This window comes from Electrophorus electricus, chromosome 19 (assembly GCF_013358815.1).
Source record: "Electrophorus electricus isolate fEleEle1 chromosome 19, fEleEle1.pri, whole genome shotgun sequence".
In the NCBI taxonomy this organism is placed as follows: domain Eukaryota; kingdom Metazoa; phylum Chordata; class Actinopteri; order Gymnotiformes; family Gymnotidae; genus Electrophorus; species Electrophorus electricus.
Window position 1 is genome coordinate 15406530 of NC_049553.1, and position 6000 is coordinate 15412529.

Here is a 6000-nt window from a genome sequence, read left to right on the forward strand (position 1 = left end):
TAGTTTTCCAGTGATAAATGATCATTTGCAGTATCCACTTGATTCCAGTTATTTAAAATGACACCACAGTCATCAATCATTAGTCATTAATATATATTAATTGTTACATGTACTACAAAATGTTAACTCTTTTACTATGTAGCTTCTGATTTACCAATCATATAAGAACACATTTCACAGAACTATATAAAAAATAAACTTACCTTTCACCGTTAGAGTCACAGAATTGCTATCCTGTGATGATGTGGGTCTTTGATCTCTCTGTCCTCTACACCAGTACTGATCCTTGTCTGCTGGTGATCTGATGGTGAAGGTGTTTGTCTCATTCTGATGGACTGCAGTCTTACTGCGGCCATTATACCACTGATACCTCCAGTTACTGTAAGACTCTATTTCACACTTCAGAGTGACAGACTCTCCAGTGAACACAGGACTCCACTTAGTCTGCAGAGTCAGTGTAGCTCCGGGTAGAGCTACAGGAAGAAGAGAACAGCAGTTCACTCTCAGGACATTTAGGGTTAATGTACCTTAATGGAAAACACACTAAACAACTTCTCTTGTAGTCATGTGATGAGGTCTATTGTTAGGTCTGTGTGTGTCTGTGTTCCAGGTTTTGCCTTTGACTCTTCAGTGTCCCTGTTATCATCCATACCAGGTTTTACAGCAAGCTGGAGGACCACATGAAAGGAAGAGGAAGGGCAATAGAGCTTAGCTGAGGGCTGATTGGAGCAGAGAGTGTTGTTGATGGTACTTGTTTGCTTTTTTGATACTCCATCGCTTGGATTTGTGTGTATGACTTTGATGTCTCCCCTTGACTTATGGTTTGCTTTGTCCCTTGTTGGTTTGGTTGCTAGTTGATCTATGTCTCTCGTATATATTGTCCTGTATTTACACACTGGTAGTAGGGGGTGGCTGCCATTTTGTTTGGGTGAGATTTTGTCTGTTTATTCCAGTATAGTCAGTGTAGTAACCAAAAACCGTAGTGAGCTTAGTCAGTTGTCTTATTTACCTGTGTGGGACTTCAACAGGACTGATACTGTAAACCTGTTCACTACTGACAGCACTAACTGAACCCTCTTTATACCAGCAGTACTGCCATACACAGACCTCTTCCCCTCATGTGTCACATCTTAGAGTGACGCTCTCTACTCTGAACACTTGTTCAGCTGTCTGCATGACCAACACACCTTTAGCTTGCTCTGTACAAACACAGCAGCACACACTCCTGACTCACCTGCACTCTCACTATACTACACATTTCTCTTCATTGTACAATTCCAGCTCAGTGCAGATAGTCTGCAGTAAATAAGAATAACGGAGCAGGAATGTGATTTCTTTGTATTTTGACATTATAACATTATGTTGAGTGCTAACTATCTTATAGTCTGACTAGTCTGGCTAATAGCTAACATTACTAATAATGCTAACTAGGTATGACAGCTGAGACTTAAGACATTATATAAACTAAATGTCCCGCTATCTAGACATTCATCGATATTACCATTTTTCTCCAAACCGATTTTTATTACAAGCTATCTACTCATGTCAGATGACTAACATTAATCTGACTCTATACTAGTTAGCAGCTAGCTAACATTTTCAAACTAGGTGAGGCAAAGAGAGTTGAGGAAGCAGCTGTGGGAAGTTGCTAGTTAATTTTAAGATGTGAAGGTTTTTCCATCAGCGAGTCCAACGTGTTGTGCAATGAACACTCTTAAGACGGAGGACATTGACTGGACAGGTGAGACTCAGGATTAAGATGGCGCACAGCGCCTTTTGTGTGTTTATAGGCGCAACGTCACGTTACGAAGAGCGTACCGGACTGCCCTGAGGGAGGCAGAGATCCCGGAGTTTAACGACGAGTGTTTGTATTTAAACCTCCGCCAGTGCGTGGTCATTGTTCATGTAATGTTAATGTTCAGAGTCTCCGTTGTTAGTTTTTAACTGTGTGTTCAAGTTCAGTGTCGTCACTACGTGCGAGTGCCACCGTTGTCGTTCGTGTTTAATGTCAATAAATGTTTCACCACGTCGACGGAGTCTGTGCGTCCTGTGTCTACAGTTTTCCTAATCATCCATAAAGAGTAGGTGTGTCATAGACTATAAGGATTTGATAGTCAATGGCACATTTTGATGAATTATTATTTATTTATGTTGTTGGTGTTCTTATTGTTTAGGAATCAGTTATGCATTGTGTGGTACCCTGTGAAATACTTAAAATTAGTTTAAAAACTTGTTTTTTCTTCCACTTATGTGCTATATTGCTGTGATATACTGTATTTTACTGCTACATCTCACTTTATTACACAGAATCCATACTATTTATACTACCTTTTTTGAACTATGTTTTGTTTTGTTTTTTTACTTTTTTGTCATATGATGTAAATGTTGTACTGCTGTAACTGACCGTATCGGTCCAACGCACTAGCTTTTCCCGCCCAGATCAGCGCCTGAGTACTGACGGGCTACACCTGGCCCTCGTTGCACTTCCCTTCCACACGTCCCAGTCCCCTCAGACTTGTGAAGTATCGTATTCATCTACGCATGCCGATCGTATTTATTCTTATTGGTTCTCCTGGCCTGACCTCTGCTTCCTTCCCGGACTACGCCTCGTTCCCAGCCCCTTTGGATTACCTTGGTTTCTGCCTGCTGATTTATACCGTGGACAGTATCTGTATACTTTCACTACTATAAGATATAAGATATAGAAAGCAGATTGACTGTCAGAATCTTACTATCTTAATATTTTACTGTGCCCAATTTTGTTCCATTTGTCAATAATGGTCAATTATTAGTACTTAAAGATGCACTATAGCGATAGCTGTGCTTTGACCTGGAGTACAAGGAAAGTTAAAATGAGAGGAAGGTAGAAAAAGACATTTCCACAATGTAAAAACATTCTACACATTTAATGTACATTAAGCGATATAACAATATCTCCAAATATTAACCACGGAAAATAAGCCAAATAGCTGTGACAAATCAGCACTTTAAATTAAAATACGCATATATGTCTGTTTTTACGGTATTTCGCTGCTCACCGCTCCCTATGCGAAGAGTACTGTGGAGTTTTTTAATCAAAAAATTAAATCAAACAAAAAGGACAACTATAAGATGAATGTGGAGTCTGGACTTAAGCATACAACAGCAGAACTGACGAACAAGGAAAAAGTTAATTTACAAACCAAAGACCAAAATATTTTGTCTCAACTAGCCTGTAGCTAACAGTTTAAGATACCCGAAGCTCCCCTCTTTAAACCTGCAGCAGCTGCACTACACAAAACTGTCAGTCACCATGGAAACCAAACATGCTCAGAGCAGAGAGGTGGAGTGCAATACTGCCCAGGCAAAGAGGAATCAGAGAATCCAGACATCCTGTATGCAGACTACATCCACCTGACGAGGAGGACCAAAAACAACCTGCCCTATCCGTATAGAAATCGCCAATCTTTAAACACTTCCCATTTACCGTTAAGGAAGAATCACTGTGTGAGAGGTTGGAAATTTGGATGCTGACAATCCTATACTCGCAATAACCTACTAGACCAAAGTCACAGTGTTGATCCAGGGCAATGAACCCAGACTGGGTTCCTTTGAGGAAACCTTCCCCGTGCAATATTATTGATTAATGAATAAACAAATTATTGATGTAGTGAGACAGGTGTGTTAGGCGACTATGGCAGATGTGGCTCAGGTGTACAGAATACCTAACGAATAACAACTGAGGGAGAAAAGAAAGGAGATGAAGGAAATTAATCAAGTAATAAAAACAACAAAGGAAAGAACTGAGATCAGAGGGGGGCACTTTTGCACAAGCCAGAGAACTCTTTATCTTTGGTGCGACCTCACAAACTAGTCTATCCCATCCCAAATAGCTAAAGCAGCTAGCAGTTAGTGTCACTACTTGTCTAAAAGGGAGGAGGGTCCTGTTCCTATTATTATATAGACTAATGAGCAGAGAAAATACCAACTGGACAGAATTATCTCTAGGAAATGTAACTCACTATAGACACCCTGAGATAGCATATGAATGGAAAAATAGCTCTTACATCAACATCCAGGGACAATTGTCAATTTGGCCGATCTATCCGCTCAAGGGGGTCAGCGAAGTTTAGGTGTGTGTGGTCAGCTGAAAATACCTGGTCCCGAAATTTCTCTGCACTGCCGACGACCCCGGCACCAAAGGTTGTACCGAATCAGGGAGCCTGAGCTTCACCAAGAATGCAGAGCTGAGATAGATGGTTCCTTGACTTTGCAGGTGTCAATGTGAATCCTAGTGTGTCCTAGACATAGTTTTGTTGAAACCTAAGGTTGGCTAATTAGTACTGTTGGCCAAACAGATTTAATTCTAATTTTACCAATGATGCAAAAATAAATGTATGACTTTTACAGCGAACTGGAAAGCAAATTAAATGGTCTATGACAGACTAGATATAAGACAGACATAAAATAAGCCACTATTCTAAGTATTTAATTCTTCTCATGAGCAGTTCCATCTTCTTTTCTGGATCAAACTCTTCCTCAAGTTTTCATTTTTAAGTTTTACCTTTTAACTTTTAACAGACTTTTAGCAACTTTTAATTCCAATATTTACCACCTTAACCTAACCTTTGTACCAGAGCGTAGATATTTATAACCCTGACTCGTGGGAGGGGTCATGAGGGACATCATTCTAGATAGAATGTAGATGTTCTTTTAAGAAATATAAAGCACACAATTATCAATAAGAAAGCAGTCACATTTTCATCAAAAACACTATTTAGAGACAGAGAGAGAGGAGCATAGAGGAGATGGGGAAAGACAGAGAGCATATTATGATTATCATCCAAATAATCTTCCTCTGTTATACTAGAGACGAGGAGGTAGTCACTAAGTATTAATATGCAAACACTAGAATAGTGGGCTTAAGGCATTGGATATAATCATTTCATGAATGGCAAAAATAACAAGAAAAGAAAAGTTGACAAATTGAGAGAGAGCAGGTTTCATAACAGTTCAGTGATGATAACTAGTTTGCTTTCACTCATATGTGAGCTTGCTGAGACTCTGATGTACATACCAAAGCATTGTTAGCCATACAGGATTAATAAATCCAGATGGGGGAGTCTGATATGGTCATGTGACGATTGGGGCACGGAAGAAGCGAGAGGTAGGGTTGCAGCAAGTGCTGTTTATTATCCATCGGTGTGCACCAATGCAAACAACTAACCAATACTCAGACAGTAAGTCTCTCTGAGGGGCGCAGTGATTAGACGAGATTGGCATCGTGGATCCTGTAATGTGCAGCCCCGTCTCTTGTGATCTGTGGATTTAAATAAGCAGACAATGATTACGAACAGGTGATTTCCTTCAATACTCCGGTGATTGTGAACGGGGCAGATAAGGGGTGTGATCGATAGCAGGAGTAGGCGTCTCCCTCCTGCTATCCGGCCGACTAACCGTGACAGGTCACTGAGAGGAGCTATGGATCCATCGTCTGTGTAATCAGTATGGACTATAAAATCTTGTTATATGCATTGAAATTCAATGGTTATATTCTATATATGAATCAGGTCTCATCGCAATGCTCATGAGAAGGCCTTTTTTAAGAAAAAATTCAAATTCCTGTAGTCCTTCAAGAATATGGCCTTTATTAAGCTTTTTCTTGATTGTATTCAAGATTGTGAAGTTATCTCTAAATTCCAAGCAGGGTACTTTATGGCCTTTTATTTCCTCAGCCCAGATCTGGGGTTGTAACGTTTTGGGCCATGTGTCTTGGCAGAGTAATAAACCTTCCTTACAGAGTGGTTTGGAGACCCGATAAGGGAAGGGAGTGGCCTTTTTAGCCAAGCCAAAAGAGTTCTGGTATTTGTAAAATGAGACCTCTCAGAGTTGGACACAAATGGCAAAGCTTAAAGAAGATGGGGAAACAAAAGAAATGACCTTAACAAAGCAGATACAAGACATAAAAGAACAGCTGCTGATTTTCAGAGACTATCCCTTAGCCTCCTCAAACACACACAC

At 40.1% G+C, this 6000-nt stretch overlaps 1 protein-coding gene across 1 annotated transcript in view; it reads right to left on the bottom strand.

Moving 5' to 3' along the window:
• LOC118240087 (Fc receptor-like protein 5) overlaps positions 1-4144 on the bottom strand; it is a 45125-nt gene extending 40981 nt beyond the window's left edge. Inside the window, exons 1-2 of the mRNA XM_035519713.1 lie at positions 4137-4144; positions 204-473 (exon numbers count right to left, since the gene is read on the bottom strand). The gene's annotated coding sequence lies outside the window, so the exon portion shown is untranslated. The remainder of the gene's footprint in view (positions 1-203; positions 474-4136) is intronic.
• Between the last annotated feature and the right edge of the window lie 1856 nt (positions 4145-6000).